This window comes from Macaca nemestrina, chromosome 13, assembly GCF_043159975.1.
Source record: "Macaca nemestrina isolate mMacNem1 chromosome 13, mMacNem.hap1, whole genome shotgun sequence".
NCBI lineage: Eukaryota > Metazoa > Chordata > Mammalia > Primates > Cercopithecidae > Macaca > Macaca nemestrina.
This window is the reverse complement of record NC_092137.1, coordinates 122,623,572-122,643,771: the sequence shown is the minus strand read 5'-3', so window position 1 is coordinate 122,643,771 and position 20,200 is coordinate 122,623,572. Positions and strand designations below refer to the sequence as shown.

At 48.3% G+C, this 20,200-nt stretch overlaps 1 pseudogene; it reads right to left on the bottom strand.

Annotated features, from left to right (window-relative positions):
• Positions 1-12,576: 12,576 nt before the first annotated feature.
• On the bottom strand, positions 12,577-18,518 carry LOC139357988 (uncharacterized; annotated as a pseudogene).
• Between the last annotated feature and the right edge of the window lie 1,682 nt (positions 18,519-20,200).

Below are 20,200 nucleotides of genomic sequence, written 5' to 3'. Positions count from 1 at the left end.
ACAATTTATAATCCTCAAAATGTTAAACTTAGTTTAACAATCTAGAGGTTCAAACAAAGCCAAAGTAGGCCCACAAGGCCGTTTGTGCCATTCGCTAAGACACACGACTCTGTAATAACCCTCACCACAGCCCCTCAGGGTGGGTCCCAGAGGCGGCTGAGGCTTGTGGCTACGGACACTAAGGAAACCAAAATCAGAGTACGCAGGTGCAGTCAAGTCATATGACTTCTCCACTAGCATATGCACAAATGTTCATCAGCAAATCTCATCTTTGCTTTACCTCCCTCCCATGACCTAAAAAGGAGTCCACCACACACACCCACACACATACACACCACTTCAAAAACATAATTGGTACTTGCATTCAATTCTGGGCATTCGGAATAGACCTAAAGGGTGATAAAATCTCTCCTCCAATCCATTGCTTAGTCTTCTTAGAGGATGAAGGATTTTGCATAACACAAGTCAACAGATAAAAGATCTGCTATAGAAACAGACTTTCAAGTGGTCCTCATTATAGTGATTCAACTAATATACAAAAGCCCAACACACAGCACAGTGTATGTTAGAAGAATGATTAATTTGTTCCCCTAAAAATCCTAATATCTACACAGAAAAAATACCCAATACACATTTTATCATTCTTTACCAGTATAGTCATACAAAGGAGTATCACAAAAGCAAAAGAACACATTTGGTTTGACTCACAGTTCTAAGTTTAATATAAAATTGCTAAAACCACCAAGACAAACATGACTATGAAATATTTAACGATCTTCACCTAAATTCAAGTCACCATTCAACCACCAATACCTCTACTCTTCTTACGGGAACTTTCCAAAAGTAAATTCTGGAATTAACAGGACAAAACTTTCTGGTGATAGAAATTAGGAAGAAATTGGTTGAAGGCCGTTCCTTGGCTGTCAAACTTTTTCTCAATAATATTTTGTAAAATAAAAGCATCAAACAGATCTTTACATTAACTTACAATCTATCAAGCAATACTGGAGCAAGCTTTAAATATTAGCCACATACTGTCAGGGCTGACTAACATTAAATCAGTATCAGTCTCATGTCTTGCAGCATCCACAGCTCATCTTCTTAAAACCACTTAAGATTTCATAATTAACTCAAACAATGTAAGTCATCTCCTTGATCTTTGACATTAAGGGGTCATTTTCCCCCAAAATAGTACCTCTTTCCTTGACATGATTTAATCTGTGGTTAGAGTATTTAAGAGGATTTCTTTCCTTCTAATAAAATATACACCTTTCCAATATGAAAAACTCTAACTGATAATGCTATAGCTTAACCAGGTCAAAAGCATTTTTTTTTAAGTTAAAAAAAGAACCTAACTGCATCTTTGGACCTTATGTGAGGTAGTGTCCAGGGTCACTGGGACCCCTGCTTGGCCAGTGTAGCTGGGTACCAATTAAAGACAGAAACCCAAGCATTCACTCAAAGCCCCTTCCCAGCTGTTCATCCTAGTGGAAGAAGCCATGGGTACAAACGAATGCGGCATTCTACGGAGGGCTTTGGGGATAGGCTGCTTGAGAACATCAAAGTGGCCCACGTCCCCCGAGTATAAAGCCAGTGACTGCTCTCAGCTTCCATCCACAGTAGCCAAGGTCTAGAATCACCTGAGTGCCCGTCAACAGGGGATGAAGGGAACGTGGCCCGAATATACACAGGAGCAATACTCCACCACACAGCGGGGAGCCCTGTCATCCGCGGCAGCATGGATGGAGTTGGAGGACATTACGTTAAGCAAACGAGCCAAGCAAGGAAACGGCGCATGTTCTCACTCATAAGCAGGAGCTGAGAGCAGATCTCATGGAGGCCAAGAGTAGGTGGTCAACAGGGCCCAGCAGAGCCCACTCATAAGCAGGATGGGCAGAGGCTGGTAACGGGCACAAACACACAGCCTAATGGGAACACGACACCTACTATTGATAAATCAGCAGGGGCATGGCAGTGGGTCATCTACTGTGGATTTCAAAACAGCTAGGAGACAATAACTTCACATAACCAGCACAAGGAAAAGAAACTATTTAAAGTGAAAGACATCCCAAGTACACAGATTTCATCAATATAGGGGTGAATCAAGGTATCACATGCACTCTCAAAATATGTACATATATTATGTATCAACAGAAACAAAAACCAATGACAGAACCATTTGCGAAGCACGTGCAGGAGAAGAATGGGAAGCCTGACATGGTGTGGCCGTGTGTCCCCACCCAAATCTCATGCTGAACTCTAACCCAGTGTTGATGGTGAGCCCTGGTGGGAAGTGATCGACTCATGAGGGTGGTTTCTAATGGTTTAGCACAATCCCCCAAGTGCTGTCCTCATGATAGTTCTCCTGAGATCTGGTTGTTTGGAGGTGCATGGCACCTTCCCCTTCACTCTCTCTCCCCTTCCAGCCATGTGAAGACATGCCGGCCTCCCCTTCACCTTCCACTCTGATTGTAAGTTTCCCCAGATGTAGAAGCCTGTACAACCCACAGAACTCTATGCCGATTAAACCTTTTTTTCCTTATTACCCAGCCTCAGATAGTTCTTTATAGCAGTGGAAGAACAGTACAGTCCTCAGGACCAGCAATGTTTTCCTTCTACCCAGCGGCCAACAAGGTCCCACACCCTAGCTGGTTTTCCAAAGCTTTGCCAGAATGCTGAAGCTGTTTTGGGGATACTAACTTTCCCCATCTCTGGCAAACCAGATGGGGCATCCTATTTGCCTCTTACCACCTTTCTCAGAGAAACCCCACCTCTGAAACAGCCTCCACCAGGGGCCTCCTTCAGCAGCAGCAAAGCTGAGAGTTCCTTGCACTTCCCTTCTTCTGAACAAGTAAACATCTTAAGCTTGTTTTTCTACCTTCCCAGCTCATTGAAAAAAATATCTTATGCTTTCTATTTTCCTAACACACACACATGGAAGAGAAGTGCCGTGCGGGCAGGGGCTCTTGCTTTCCCGGATCTGAGCCTGGCCCTCAAACACTAGCCGAATTCATACTAACACGATATCCAGAGGCAGAAATGCAAATATCCACATGACTTTTCGGAAGAGAGTACTTTCTTCTGTGGAGTGTCAATATTTGTCTCATTTCTAGAGACTCTGCTCAAAGTGATGAACGTGAGTAAATTAGGACCTTTTTTTTGTAAATTGGGCCACAGAGCTCTCTAGGCACAGTCAGGGGAGTAAACGGCTGTGAAAGATGCAGCCCGATGTGAGCCATGGCCAGGCACTTTGGAACCTGAGATCCCATCTCCAGCCTTTCAAAGGACACAGACGAATATAAAATGCAGATGGGAGAGTTCTTATTTTGGGCATCTCTGTTCTTTTGAAATCAAAGTGCAAAGAAAAAGTTTTGCCTTGAGGTCTTAACCCATACTTGTTTTTCTCCTGAGGTTTTAAAATTTTCGTAACTGCTTTTTCCTCCCCTGATCCTTGGGGAACTTCTATCTTCATATCTTCTTAAAAGATATGGTTAAATTCAACACTGAAATTTAAAAACATGCTTTCATATTTTTCTTTAAACTGATGTATCTGACATTGGTGAAGAACTAACTGGGAGTATTGGTTTATTTTTATTTTTTTGAGACAGTCTTGCTGTGTTGTCCAGACTGGAATGCAGTGGCACAATCTTGGCTCACTGCAGCCTCACCTCTTGGTTCACGCCATTCTCCTGCCTCAGCCTCCGGAGTAGCTTGTATTGTAAGTGCCTGCCACCATGGCAGGTTCATTTTTGTATTAGTAGAGACGGGGTTTCAACATGTTGACCAGGCTGGTCTTGAACTCCTGACCTCAGGTGATTCGCTCACCTTGGCCTCCCCAAGTGCTGGGATTACAGGCATGAGCCACCACACTCGTCCTGGGATAGTCTTGATTATAACTGTAACATCCCTTTAATGAAAACAGAACAACAACAACAAAAACAGCTGTCTGAAAATTCTCGAAATTAAATAGCTCACTTGGACAGGGATTTGGACACCAGTTGAATGGCCCAGCACACCATAGTTACATGGGCCACTCGGCCTGTTAGATCCTTAGGGTATTTGAAGTCATGTGGATATTTGCATTTCTGCCTCTGGATATCGTGTTAGTATTCGGCTAGTGTTTGAGGACCAGGCTCAGATCCGGGAAAACAAGAGCCCCTGCCCTCATGGCACTTCTCTTCCATGTGTGTGTGTTAGGAAAATAGAAAGCATAAGATATTTTTTTCAAAGAACTGGGAAGATGGAAAAACAAGCTTAAGATGTTTACTTGTCTTCTGAAAAGTCAAGTGTCAGGTTACCATGAGCCAGGCAGCTTGCTTACAGAAAGCACTGGCTGACTTGCTGGTTTAATGTTAAATGCATTTAAAATGTTAAGTGATCAAACCCCCCTCCCAGTGGGTGTGCGCGTTGAGCTGGCTGCAGTAGTGATGCAGACCATGTTCTTTCCTTTGGTTTTGCTTCAAGCAGAGCACCCCACACCCAGGAAGAGGCCAAAGGATGGCATCGAGGTCTAAGACAGATCTAAGGAGAGCTGCAGGCTGACTGCCTCATCTGCAAATAGTCTCTCATTTCAGAGAAAATCACTGAACAGAGTTCATAACATGTGAATTTTAAAAATTCATATTTCTAATTTCATCCCATTAGACCTTTTGAACCTCCGCCTCCCACCTAGAGAACGTCAGCTCAAGCCGATCACAGCGCAGTGCGATTTTCTATAAATAATGTGCACGCCTGCATCTGAGCTGAGATGTGAATGTCTGGAATGTGCCTGCCAGGCCCAGGAGGAACTGCAGCAAGTGTGGGGACACAAGCCGCTAAGGAATCTGATTTGGAGGGAACTGGAGGCAACTAAAACTAGGTCCACTGGTTTTTCTTGGTAAGGTTTGACCAGGCAAACTGTTATCACAGTTAATTCATGGTAAATGGGATGGGGACTTAACAGTAAGTAATTAGAGCAATTACAGAATTTGCTACTCAATTACAATGGCACAGATTCCTGAGAATGGAAGAACTGTTGCCCAGGAATAGAGTTCAAGAGGTCCTCTCCATGCTCCGGGAAACATGGCATTTCCACGCACCCCTGCTTTGGTCGCTGGCCACCACCATTCTGATCTCGGCCATCTGATGGCATCAGTCCCCAAAGCTGGAAACACCTGACACCTCTTGTCACCCTCCCATCTGCCCTGCCTTCCTCCAGTCCGGGATATTCAGGGATGCCCACATACAGGACCAGGAAACCAGGGTTATCCCAAACCAGTGCCTGCATTCAAAGTCCTCCACGGCACCACAATCACCAATGGCCAATACTCCCAGAACCTTCCACCTCAAAATGGGAGCACATCTGGATTCAAGCTGACAATGCTGCATTCTCTTTGCCACATACACATGGAGGCATGTCAGGTTCCACCTAAAGGTATCAGGTTCCACGCTGGTCAGGAGCCCAAACCTAGTCACTCTCCATGATCTCAATTCACCATCTACAGAGAAGCCTGCAGTTTTCCTCTGCTGCACGGTGTGGATGGTGGATGGTGGATGCATTTCCCCTGAAGACTCGGAGACAGGAGCCTGGCCAAGGAGGCCAGTCACCCCAGCCCCTGCAAGGCCCGGACGTGACCCTCTGCTGTCTGCACACAGTACCCAAGTCTAGCAGTGCTGGCTCTGTGGTGGGATCCATCTGGGCCTGCAGAGGACCCGGGGCACAGGAACCGTGCAGCCTGGCTGCAGCCAGAGGCCTAAGGGATCCCCACGAGGCTCTCCAGCCTAGGTGCCCTCACCACAGGCAGAGCCATGCAAGAGAGTTGCCTGCTGAACTGGAAATGCCCCAATCTGCTCAGCCAACACAGAAAGACAACAGCCACCTACAGCTGCTGAGCCCCGAAACGTGGCCACTGGGCCTGAAGGGTTGAATCTGGAATTTCATCTGTGAAGTTCTTTTCAAATGTGTTTAGCTATGTAATCAAATCTTTATTCTAATTAAATTTAAAGGAGCCTCTGGCTATGGGCTCCCTTGTCAGGCATCACAGCTCCAGGGAGTAAGAATGGGAGGGAGAGGCCCAGAGCCTCTTCCGCATTCTCCACGCTAATTCAACACGTCATCATAAGGAAAGGCACTCCAGCAGGAGAGGTGTACACGGGAAGAACTGGGTTGGCCCTGACAAGCATGACCCCCATGGCATCACAGCTGACTCAGGCAACAGGCAAAAGACAATGATGCCCACCTGGACAGGCCACCGGATGTGATGATGCACCCCCAAGCCCTAGTCCCACAGCAGCCAGAGACCACCAGCTGCTCATCCCGGGTGAAACACAAGCCCTGGTCCCACAGCAGCCAGAGACCACCCGCTGCTCATCCCGGGTGAAACAGGCAGAGCTACCCGAGCCATCAAAAGCAGGAAGAATTAAGGAGGCAATTCCCACGACACACGTGACACTCCTCGGAGACAGACACAGGCTTCACTGTGAAAGTGCAGAGGACGGTGGAGTCGCTAGGCGGGCTGCTTCTTCCAACGATCGGGAAGAAACCAGATCCATTTCCTTGTAGGAGAATCATTTGTACCGTGATTAGACAGAAGACAGAAGGTGGCTGATGTTATCAAATCATCAAGCACCTCACGGCTGCTTCTCCAAGGAAGGCCTGGAAACTTGCAGCCACCCGCGTAGGGGCCGCAGTGTTTACAATGGAGATATGGGTGACTGAGGTCTGGCTTCCTCAGGGAAGCTACATTTGAACTTTCACCACTGAGGAATCGGTCATTTACAGTCACTCACCCTCAATGCAGAAGAGGGCTCAAGACACTGCACCAGACTTCAACACTCAGGGTTAGGGTCAGGGTCAAATTCACAACTTTTACAAAATGTATTTCCTTGGGATGCCAGAAGAGATGCAACTTCACACCCCCGACCTCCATGGTTTGCTTAGCCCCTTCACCAGTGGATCTCACCAACAGATGACACATCCACGCCTCATCCATGGCAGCACAGAAAACCACTTGGAAGACAGCCACTCCCACCAAGCTTCCTGACTTTGGTGTTTAAAATCTGCATCATTTAAAATCAGCATCTCACACATGAGATTACACTCCTCCGAACGACATTGCCACTGTCATTTCACCCAAAAGGGCTTTAGGAAATGACACGCGGTCCAGACGCCAGAGGTCGCCGGCTGCCTTACTCTAGCCTAATTCCTTTGTGCCTGTATGGAGGCTTCACAGATACAGCCCATTAATGACCGTATGACAAGCTCAGGGCATAGACGAACTCAGTGCTGAATTTTTCCATTTATCACCCTTTTGTTTTGTCCAGAAGACAGCTGAGAAAGGCTGGGGCAGATCATCTCGAGTGTAATGACTCCAGCCACTTCTCTTCACCCCAGGTCACCACTCAGTCACACGCTTTTGAGAAGCGAAAGCAGTTCTGTTCCCTTCACTCTGGGTTCCAAGCACTAAATTCCTCCGTTTTATCAATTAGATTATCAAGCAACCGTTTGTAATCTGGACTGCAATCTGATACGAAATTTAAAGCTAATTTAGGTTGTGGTAATAGCTCCTATTTACATTATAGATAAGGCATGAATGAAAACTTTAATCTGTTCATAGGACCTACTTTGTAAACAAACCAATTATTCAAGCAATGATTGTCTACAGTTAGATGCAAATTACTTTGCTCATAAAATATTTTCCAGTCGGAATTTTTAAATCCATGGTCTTTTCTGAGCCTGTCTCTGCACCTTCCCCTGAGTGCACAGCAGGACTTCTCAGGGCATCCCATCAGCAGGCCCACTGAAGAGAATAAGCCCGCAGCCCCCAGCCCAGGAATCAAATCCGAGCCCCAGCAGCCCCTCATCCAGCTGGGGCTTCCTCACCAGCACAGCACCCAGGGGTCTTCCAGGTTTAACGCCACGTGTGCGTGGAAAGTAGAGTGCTGGAAAGACCACAGTGGACATTCTACAAATGCAAATTCCCTCCTGGAACAGCCCAGCAACCCTCTGTACCTTCCCCAAAGTACCCATGCCAGGCAGGTGTAGAGTCTAATGGGGGTGCCTAGGAATCAGCATTTAACACTATTCTGATGAATAAAAGAGTTTGAGAGGTCGGTCAGCGAGAGGCTGCCGTGGCCTCCACTCATTTGCAGGCTCTGAAGAGACACATATTCAGGTAACAGGCCAGACAGGGCAGGACAAGGATGGGGAGGTGGAGGGCAAATTCCATGGACCACCAACCACCCTGCCATCCCCACTGAGACTCCGTGATTTACGGAGTGACAAAGCCAGGGAGAAAAGATGCCCGCACCACACAAAGGACTGAGATTTCACCTAAAGCACGCAGCATGTGGCTGAGGGCCAAGGTTGGGCAAGCCAGGAGCACAGAACGGGGTTCACTGGCCCAGAGGTACCTCCCACACCCAGACCCCATGCAGACCTCCTAAGCACTGCCTGTGTCTCCTGCCTGGTTTATTTCCTCCCCCACTTCTACTGTGTTGGTTTCTCAGCCACCACCCACCACCACACACCCCTCTCTACAAGCTTGGTGGACTCAAAAGAGCGGGGGGTAAGATCTGGGCTCTGGGGCCAACGTCCTGCCTGAGACATTACTTCCAACCCACCTAGCTGTGATGTGAGCCCCCGAGATTTCTCAAATGTGAGATGGGAAGGTGACTGAACCCACTCACCAGGACGGCTGTGCAGACTGAGATTACATATAGTCACACCTCAGCGTCCAGCACACGTGGGACCCCAGTCGTGTTGTCCCTGATGGGAATCCCTCTATGCCCCTTCTGCCACCAGAGCCAACTGCCAGCAGTAGCTGTGGAGGGTGCATCCTCTATTCCCACTCCACTCACCTCCCATCGCTCCACGCAGTGACCTGCCACGCAGCGGCCACCAGCAAATCCGGCCCCACTGGATAACCAACCACCAGCCCCCCCTCACTTTGGGGCGTCTTCCACTTGCAGTTCCAAAACAGGCCGAGAAACCGCCCTCAAGGGCAGCCACCTGTTCCTTAGTGCATGTAATGACCTGCCACGCAGGACCACCAGCAAACCCAGCTCCACCATGCAGGCTCCTGTGGATAACCGAACCCCCACCCCCCGACCTTGGGGCATCTTCCACTTGCGGTTCTGAAGGGGGCCGAGAAACCTCTCTCAAGGGCACTCATCTGTTTCTTATTGCACGTAATGACCAGCCACGCAGGGCCACCAGCAAACCCGGCTCCACCGCCCAGGTTCTGGTGGGTAACTGCCCCCCTAACCCGCTTCCTCCTGGGGTGTCTGGGAGGCTCAGAAACTGCCCTCCAAGGGCACTCATCTGTTCCTTATTGCACTAATACCTCATTTACAGAAATCCACTTTGACTTCCAGCACTGCAGGTGTGACAATTTAGGAATCCTGCTTGCAAGCTACAAGAGCTTGGGGTCACGTCCACCTCACCAGCATCCCAGAGACCCAGCACTGTCCCACTGTGTTTAAAATTCCAAAATACTCCTTCAAAATGCTACTGGCATTTGGTTTGCACATAAAATGCTAAAAACCTTCAAGTGAAACAAATATCTTTAACAGTTTGATATGACATGTGAGTTACACGTCTGCCAAATTGTAAAGCCTCATGCATTTATAACATTTTAGGTACGGTCAAACGGTTCATTCATATAAACTACGAGAATCTCCAAGAAACAGGTTTTTTTCTGGCATCAGATGTCCAAAGGAAAACTGGGCTCTGGCGGGCTTGCGGGCCTGTAGAGACAGACATATCTGCTGACACAACCAAGCTCCTTCCCACTGACGTGGCCTCATCCCAGGCCCCTCACCCGGACGCCTGCAGGCCCCTGGAGGAGCAAGCTGACCTGCCCACATTTCTCAAATGCACAGCTGTGGTTCACACTGCAGATAGAGTTCAAGGCACGAGCAGGCCACCACGCTAAAAATACCACGCAGCGTCCACGCCAGGTGACGGTGGTTTTCACTCCATCCCAAAGCCCCATGTATGAGTTTACAGCCATGACTACTAAATAGATTTTTAGACCCTCAAGACATACTTTGTTTACTTTTATGCAACAAAGTTAAAAGACTATCACTCAGATATAGGCTCTGAAACTGTAGAATAATTATCTGGGAACAGAGCCTCTGCCAGATCAGGATTAGCACTTGGGACAACACCCCGTGACCTCTGTCCACACAAACCCATCCAGACCAGAGGCCTCCCGCACTGCTCTGTCATTTCTGTGGATTTCTGTAAACGAGGTATTACTGCAATAAGGAATAGATGAGTGCCCTTGGAGGGCAGTTTCTGAGCCTCCCAACCACACGGCCACATTAAGGCTGAAGCCGCGCCACCTCCAGAAACACTGTCCCTCACCGAGGTGTACCTGGCTTCTCCCTTTTTCCAGAACTTAACAAAACCTGAAAGGACAGGTCTGTGTAGAAAAACACAAACTACTTGCGATTCCTCTTCCCAGTTCAGGCTGTAGGAAGCTCATTTCAGCCCTCACTGTGTTCTGACTGTGGGTTGGTTCCCATAAGAAATAAAGTCAGAATTCTAGTCCCTGTCTCCTGGGCAGTGTGGCAGGCATACATACCTTCAGTTACATGAGGAAAGGCATGGCGAGCCCCCTTCCTTCAGTAAAACTGCACAGTTCCCAGAACCCTGATGCCATCCCCCTCACACCACTGTGAACACCTGGACAGAGCACATTTTAATACGTGCACCTTTGTGGGCTATTTTCTATTTCTCCACTAAATCACCCCAAATTTAGCACCCTAAACACTGACTTATTTTCTCACATTTCAGGAATCTAGAGTCCAAAACAGGTCCCACCAGCTAACGTCGAGGTGTTGGCAGGGCTGACTCTGGGTAAGCGACCGTCTCCTTACACCCCCACAGCCTCTAGAGGCTTCTGCATCCCCTGGTCCATATGGTACTTACTGTCTTCAGGACCCACAGCGGCCCTGATGGCCCCCTCAACAGGAAGACGCAGAAAAGTCAGCAGTCCGGGCTCTAGTGCTAGGGCCAAACCTCCCCACCCTCCCAGCTCCTCAAACACGCCCGTGCGAGTTAATATAGATTCCACTTTAACTAGTGTCACCTGTGTAAGGGGTAAGAGCCCAGCTGTGAATTGGTTAACCTCACCCACACAGACCCGGGAAATAAACTCATAGGCCATGGACCACTCCACAAGCAATGAGTGACCACCTGCTCGGGGAACCTCCATGGCCCAGCAGAGCACTCCGTGGACTCAGAGTCTGCAGCGCCAGAGGGCCCTGGATAAAAAAGACAGCTCCCATGTCTGGAGGCACCCACCCGCGGTTGGGTTCCTGGTACTTTAAGTAGCCCAGGTGGACAAGCCACGCCCCGTGCAATTCCATCACAAGAATAACGGCTGCACGTGTCAAGTGCACGGGTGGCCACCCCTCAGTTCAGCTGGCCGTGTTAAGCACATCACCACCGTGACGTCAAATCAGACTCATCTGCTGGCATAGTCCAGGTATCGGCCCCCAAGAACATTCTGGATCGCAATTCACAGTAGTGATTGCGATCAGGGCCACACGTGGCTAAATGTATTTACAGAAGGACGCCACAGCCGATCTGGCTGGACTGAGAGCATTTCCCACTGTACATTCTTACAACACCATTTTATTTGCACTTTATTAAACTTTTATGGCTTTTTTCTGCCTACTTGATGGGGCTGTTTCTTGTTCTTATGACTGCAGTGATACTTCAGGCTACAACTATCAATGTGTAAAATTAGTTTGGAAGGCGCCTTATCATTAAACATTTCACAAGCAAGCAGTCAGAGGCACCTAAGCCGGAGGCCTCTTTTCTTCTCTGAGCCAAACCTACCTTGGACTCAAAGAAAATGGCACATGGAGAGGGGCTGGATCTCCAGTGCCCATTCCTAGGGGGCCTCCTGGGGAGCAGATATGGAGGGAGAAGCCCTGGGCTATGGCACTGTCGTACTAAAAAAAAATCTATTTGGGTAAATGTAAGCGCCAGACAGATTAAGCAAGCCATGAAAATAAACCAGTAACCACAGCTTCTCCAAAACAGAACTAAACTCCCTTTAGTTTGAATTGGAAAAGCAGAAGTGATGATCAGGGTACAAAGAAAAAAAATGACAAAGGAGAATAATCACAGGAGAATAATCAAGGGCCACTGTCTCTTCCTGTGTCAGTGGGAGCCTCGCATCTAAGCTGGATTTAGAAGGTTACTACTTTGGACTGAAAGGTATCCCCAACCCTAGTTTGTAAGCAAGTGGAGCAGAACGCTTCAATTATTTCAAGGTTTAGCGGTAAAGCTCTGCAACTCTCACCATTTTAATTGGTGTAATTTTAAAGTGACTCAATCTGTTGGCTGGAGTATCTAACGGCTTAACCACGGGGTCATGTTGGAAAATTATTCCAATGGCTTTTGTTTTTTCTACTGAAGATGCATTTGAACGTTCTTGTAGTTTGCAATTGGCTGGTTCTGATGTTTGTTCCTGAGGAGGCCCAAGTACCCGGAGAGGAAGAATCTGAAACCTCAAGACACTGGAGTGCTGTCTGGGGAGATGGAGACCCCAACCCGAGGGCCACTGATGGACTCAGCACGGGCTCAGGACCGCCCGAAGCAACAGGCCACGTATTTGCCCCTTAAAAAACAACATAAGCACACACCCCCAGGTGTGCACACACGCTCTGTACACACTCACGTCTGTCCGTGCCAACACCAACCCACAACCCTGAGGTGTACACACATGCTCTGTACACATCTGTCCCTGCCAATGCCAGCACATATTCCCAAGTGTGCACACACGCTTTGTACACGCTCACATCCCTCCCTGCCAATATGAGCACACACCCCCAGGGGTGCACACAGGCTCTGCACATACTCACGTCTGTCACTGCAGCCTGAGTCAAACAGTCACAGAGAGGCAGAGGAGGAGGAGGAAGGACATGATGGGCACTGAGGTCCTGGGAAGGTTGCCCTCCCTAGTTCGGGAGAGACCGCTCATGTGATCCTGCCGTCACTCGCCCTTCCGCCTCCATCCTCCATCCTCCCACAGGGATCAGGAGGATGCCCACTGCACAGAGCTGTGATGAGCATGAACAGAAGATGGCAGGAGCTCATGCCAAGGTGCTGAGCACGGAGCCTATGGAGTGCTTCTTTCTGCTGTGGCTGACATCATCAAACAAGAGGCTGACATGGCTTCCGCACAGAATGTCACTTGCTGAGAAACTGAAACGTGTGACCTAGGAGCCTGCGAAGGTCTAAGAACAAACCAACAAACCAAACGGTTTTGTTTGTTTTTCAAACACCATAGCCTGTTTTTTCTTTTTTTTCATGCTCTACCTTGGGTATCATTTAGTTTAATTTCAAAGTAAGTCCAATAAATACACAAAATCACAGGACTGAGCATGGAGCATTGTTTCACTTCATGTCCTCCAGCCTTTAGGACACATTAAGGAAAGACATGATTCCAGGATTCCCATTAGAAAGGCTGCCCTGAGGCACCTGCTGGGGCAGCCAAATTGCAGCAGTTGATGCTGCCCCCAAGCTGCTTGGATGAAGCAGAAGATTCCGGAGGTCCCTTCTCTTCTGCCGCTCACCCAGGAGAGAAGGTGGGGAGAGTAAGGTGAGAGAAGACAGGAAGAAGGAGGGGAGAGGGGGGTAGAGAGGAGAGGAGAGGGAGGCAGAGAGAGGGGGGAGGGATTCCAGTCATTAAAAATCCCTTCTGAGTTTTCATCTGGAAAACTTTGCAAATGTATTTAGCAACAAGAGGCAGAAGATGAAGCCAACACAGTTGGGCTCAAACCGCCGCCCTTCTCCTTCTATCTGCATCCAGGACCCGCCCTGAGCCCCTGAGTTCGAGGACCCCGAGCTGCCCAGCCCAAGGGAGCGGCCCCTGACCAGAGGAGGGAGCCGCACAGCGGGGCCCCCAGCACGTGGATGGCAGGATCTGTGCTATCTCAGTCCCAGGACCCCAAGCAGAGAAGGCCTGGGACTCCCAGCTGAAGTTTTGCTGTCTCCTCTGTCACCAAAGTCGAGAAGGACTGAGTGAGACCAACGTCGGACCTGCTGGCTCCTCGGTGGCTGCCGATGTGGTCCTCAGGCTGCGGGTGAAACCGTCTAGGGAAGCCCAGGCAGTGGCGAGAATCACAGGAAAGAGTGTTCCAGGGGCCCTAAAACACAAGCGCAGCCTGAGGAAGGCAGCACCCGCTCAGATCCCCATCCAGGCTTGTGTGTCACACTCGAGAGGCACACGGCACCAGAACATCGTGCTTTAAGTGACTTTGTGGGGTGTAGGAACACAAAGTGGGGCCTCGAGTGGCTCAGAAGTCACTCCCACCAGCCCACGGGGAACCGGGCGGCCCCTCTGGATGTGGCTGACGTCTCTCCAGGACGGGCTCCAAAGTCCTATGGAGGAGGTGAGTGTCGGTCTTGCTCTGACCTGAGGAAGGACCCTGACAAGTATCCTGAACATGCAGGTACACAGCTGGCTGACTCATCTGAAGGGACCTGCTGAGCCACTAGCCAGGGAAGGCTGGAGAGAACTCGACTAACACACGATCCCTGCCCAGGCGCCCACCTGGGCCGCCCACGAGAAAACTACGGAAGCTGTGAAGACGGAGGTGTGCACGGGGCTGGGAGAACCCTGGGAGGAGCCGCACTGGGGACCAGGAGGGACGGAGGGCTGGGCCCCACAAGCAAACGAGGGAGGCGCTCAGTGCCATGAAGACCCCACTGCACCCACAGCTGCAGGCCTGGCTGGCAACATGACCTTGTCTGCAGGGGCCCAGGAGCACGTGTGTTTGGCAGGAGCTGCCCTCCTGGAGCCTCACTAACGGTACCGTCATTTTAGAGGCAGGTACCTGCTATCAACCATGACAATCAACCATGCCACCCTGAATTACAGCCATGTCTTCAGCGGGTCACTCTTTACGCTGACAATTACAAAGAGTTTGAACTCGCTGTCCCAAGAGGCAACAAGCCCTTCATTATCACGGCCGCAAGCCTCTGTGCGGCCCTCCACCCCCGTCCTTTCCCGTCGGTGCAACCTGAAGTCCCATGACGGTGACTCAGAGCCAGCCCAGTAGCTTCAGTGCAGGAAAAATCACAAAAACTCAAACACATCCTAAACATGGGCAGTTGGTAGGAGCCAATTCCTCAATTCAACCTGTTCGGAGGCTTTCGGGGCTAGCACAGCTCTGATCACAGGCTTGCGCTTTTTGCTCCCCCTGAAGGGCGGCGAGGAGGCCGGACTCTGCCGTTCTGCAGGTTCTGATATGTGGAGTCTGCCCTGTGGCCTCGGTGGCCTGTGCCAGACAGTGTGACCGTCGCCCGCAGTGAACACTCGGCACAGCGCAGCAGGCTTGGGGAAGAACAGAAAGTGACCTCTAAGCCCGCAGAAGATGCTAAGCCACGCACGGCCTCACGCGCACTGCGTGTCAATCACGGCCGAAGCAGGAAGGAGCTCTTAATAGTTCCAGTAAATGCAAAGGCCGCCCTGGAAAACTGCGTGAACCTTTCTGACTACTCACAGGTGGGGAGCCACTGCCTGAGACACGAAGGTAAAGAATTCACCTGAAACTGCATATTATAAAACTTATTTTTAAATGATGGTGCTTAATTTGAAAGACTCCCAAAGAATACTGCATTAGAAAGTGACAGAGTGAAACCGTGAAGCTGACCACAGGAGTCCCTGGAAATTTCGCCAAATGTTGTGTCAAAACTGGGAAACAGAAGAACCACACCTGATGAAACATTCGATTAATCACTCGAGTCCTCCCCACATACGAAGCTATGTTAACAAGTGTTCCAAAGGTGGAGAGGATACTATTTCTTCCTATTTCGCAGGGGATGTACACCACCCCTGCAATACGGTTCCTAACATCCAGGGGCGAGAGGATGATATTAGTCTCAATATTGCAGGAGGTGTACACTCCCTAGGGACATTGTTCCTAATATCCAGGGAAGTAGAGGAGGATATCACTCCCAATAGAGCAGGGAGTGTACACCCCTTCTGTGACATTGCTCCTAATAGCCAGCGGGGGAGAGGAAGATATTACTCCCAATATTGCAGGGGGTGTACACCCCCTTGTGATATTGTTCCCCATATCCTGGGAGGGAGACGATGATACTCGTGGCAATATCGAAGGGGGTGTATACACACACTGTGATATTGTTCCGAATATCCAGAGGGAGAGAAAATTATATGACTCCCAATGTCACAGGGTGTGTACATCCTCCTGTGATATTGTTTCTTATATTCAGGGGGAGAGGATGATATTACTCCCAATATCGCAGTGGTTGTACACACCTCCTGAGATATTGTTCCTAATATCCCAAAGGGGAGAGCATAATATTTCTCTCAATATGGCCGGGGGTGTACACCTCTTTTGTAATATTGTTCTTAATATCCATGATGGGAGAGGATGATATGACTGCCAATATCGCAAGAAGTGAACAGTCGCCTGTGATATAGTTTCTAACATCTAGATGGGGAGGGGATGATATTACTGCCCATATCGCATGAGTTGTAAAACCCCATTCGATATTTTGCCTACAATCCTGAGGGGAGAGGATGATATTGCTACCAATATCGAAGAAGGCGAACACCCCCTTGTGACACTATGCCCAATATCCACTTTGGGCGAGGTGGCTCTTAATAGGCAGCGGGGGAGAGAGGGTGGCTGTTAGTCCCCACCTCCCCGCGGTGCCTCACCACCCCCGGCAAGGTGGCTCCTAATAGCCAGGGGGGCAGAGGAGGTGGCTCCTAATAGCCAGGGGGGGAGTGTGGGTGGCTATTAGTCCCCAACTCGCGGGGTTGCCTCGCCCCCCTGTGAGGTGGCTCCTAATAGCCGAGGGGGTGCGGTTTTTGCTCAGGGGTTGCCTCACCCCCCTCACAATATCTCTGTTGGCTGTACACCCACTACAGTACAAAGAATAACATTATCTTCTCTTCCTTTAGCTCTTGAGAATAATATCACATGGCGGGGGACACACCCTGCACTATTGGAAGTAATATCATTCTCTCTTATTCTGGATAGTAGGAACAATATCTCAGGCGGGTTGGACAACCCCTGTGATACTGAGAGTAATATCATCCTCTCCCAACGTGGATATTAGGAACCATATCACAGGGGGCGTGTTCACTTATTCGATATTGGTAGCGATATCATCCTCTCCTCCCTGGGTATAAGAAACGATGTGACAGGCGGGGTGGACACCCCCCACGTCTTGGGGAGTAATTTCCCTACCTGGATATTAGGATCCACGGTGGACACACAGCGTGTTTACGATTTTGTGAGTAATAGCATTTCCCCCATAGACATTACAAGCAGTATCAAAGACGAGTGTACATGCTCTGCAATATAGGGAGGAATATCATCCTCTCCCCGCCTGGATATTAGGAACAATATCAAAGGAGCGTTTATAACCCCTGCGATACTGGGAGTAATATCATCCTCTCCCAGGTGGAAATGAGGAACAGTATCACCGGGGGCGTGTACACCCCCTGCGATATTAAAAGTAATATCATCCTCTTCCCTCCTGGATCATGGGAACAACATCACTGGGGGGTGTACACTTTCTGCGATATTGGGAGCAACATCATCTTCTGTGCCTTGGAATATTCAGGATAATATCACGGGGTGGGGCTTGTACATCTTCTGCAATATTGGGAATGAAATTATCCTCTCTCCCCCTGCAAATTCTGAAAGATATCACAGAGTGGGTGTTCACCTGCTGCGATATGGGGATTAGCACCATCGTCTCCCCTTCTGGATATCAGGAAGACTATCACACGGGGGTGTACAGTGTCTGTGATACTGGGAGTAATATCAACCTCTCGGCCTTGAGATATTAAGAAGAATATCACAGGGTGGATGTACACCCCCTGCCATATTGGGAGTAATATCAGCCTCTCCTCTCCATGGATATTGGGAACAATATCCCAGGCTGGGTGTACGCCTCCTGCTCTATGGGGAGTCATATCATCCTCTCCCTTCCAGGATATTAATAACAATATCACAGGGCGGGTGAACACAACCTGCGATACTGGAATTATTATCATCCCCTCCCCCTCCAGATACTAGGAACAATATCACAGAAGAGCTGTACCCTCCTTGTGATATTGAGAGTAATATCATATGCTTCTTCCGTGAATATTAGGAGCAATATCACCAGGTGGCTGTCCATTCATTGCTTTGTTGGGAGTCATGTCATACTCTGCCCACCGAGATATTAGTATCAGTGTCACAGGGTGAATGTACACCTACTGCGATATTAAAACTAATATCATGCTCTCTGTCCCTGGCTATTAGGAACAACATCACAGGTAGGTGTACAGCCCCTGCGGTATTAGGAGTAATAATATGATTAATTATTAAACATCAATGATCAATTTTGATAATTATCAATGACATTAATTAATAGGATACCATTATTAATTATGCATACTTTTGTTAAATATATGATTATGCAGGCTTAAAATTATTAATATTAATATCATTTAACAATATTATTGGTTCTTAATATTAACTATTATTTTATTACCAGCATCTCTTAGTATTGATTTAAGTGACATTAACTGCTGATATCATTATTTTATTATTAATAGTGATATTACCATTATTTGACTAATCGTTAACATTTTTAACCAGTATTAATTTTTACTATTGTGATTATTAATAACGATGATTACTATTTTTATTATATGTATATTAATTTTAATAATTAATAGACTTGTTCCTGATATCGGGCGGGGAGAGGATGATATCACTCCCAATATCGAAGAAAGGGTACACCCCTCTATGATGTTATTCCTGATAGCCAGGGGGTAGAGGATAACATTATTGAAACTATCGCAGTAGATGTACATCCACGTGGTCATCTTGTTCCTTATATACTGGGTGGGAGAGGATGATATGACTCCCAATATGGCAGGTTGCATAGACCTCCCCCGTGATATTGTCCCTAACATCCAAAGGTGGAGAGGATGCTATTTCTTCCGATTTCGCAGTGGGTGTACACCACGCCTATGATATGATTCCTAATATCTAGGGGGCGAGAGGATGATATTAGTCTCAATATTGCAGGAGATGTACCCTCCCTAGTGATATTGTTCCTAATATCCAGGGACGGAGAGGACGATATCACTCCCAATAGAGCAGGGGGTGTACACCCCTTCTATGACATTGTTCCTAATAGCCAGCAGGGGAGAGGAAGATATTACTCCCAGTATTGCAGGGGATGTACACCCCCTTGTGATATTGTTCCCCATATCCTGGGAGGGAGACGATGATACTCGTGACAATATGGCAGGGGGTGTACATATCCACTGTGATATTGTTCCGAATACCCAGAAGGAGAGAAAATGATGTGACTCCCAATATCACAGGGTGTGTACATCCTCCTGTGGTATTGTTTCTCATATTCAGGGAGAGAGGATGATATTACTCCCAATATCGCAGTGGTTATACACACCTCCTGTGATATTGTTCCTAATATCCCAAAAGGGAGAGCATAATATTACTCTCAATATGGCAGGGGGTGTACACCTGCTTTGTAATATTGTTCTTAATATCCATGATGGGAGAGGATGATATGACTGCCAATATCACAAGAAGTGTACAGTAGCCTGTGATACAGTTCCTAACATCTAGATGGGGAGAGGATGATATTACTGCTCATATTGCATGAGTTGTAAAACTCCTTTGATATTTTGCCTACAATCCTGAGGGGAGAGGGTGATATTGCTCCCAATATCGAAGAAGGCGTACACCCCCCTGTGACACTACGCCCAATATCCACATTGGAAGACGAAGACATTACGCCCAATATCACAGGGGATGTACACCCACCCTGGGATATTGTTCCTTATATTGAGAGGGGGAGAAGATGCTATTGCTCCCAATAACGCAGGGGCTGTGGCAGTACACCCCTCCTGTGATATTGTTCTTAATATCCTAGGGAAGTGAGGATGATACTACACCCAATATCGCAGGGGGTGTACACCCACCCAGTGATATTGTTCTAAATGTACTCCACCTCCCACCACCAGGGATATCGGTCCTAATATCCAGGGGAAGAGAGGATAACATTATGCCCTATATCGCAGGGGAGCGTACACACCCTCTGTGATGTTGCTCCTAGTATCCAAAGGTAGAGACGATGATATTACTGGCCATATCGCAGGGGGTGTACACCATTCTGTGATACTGTTTTTGACAT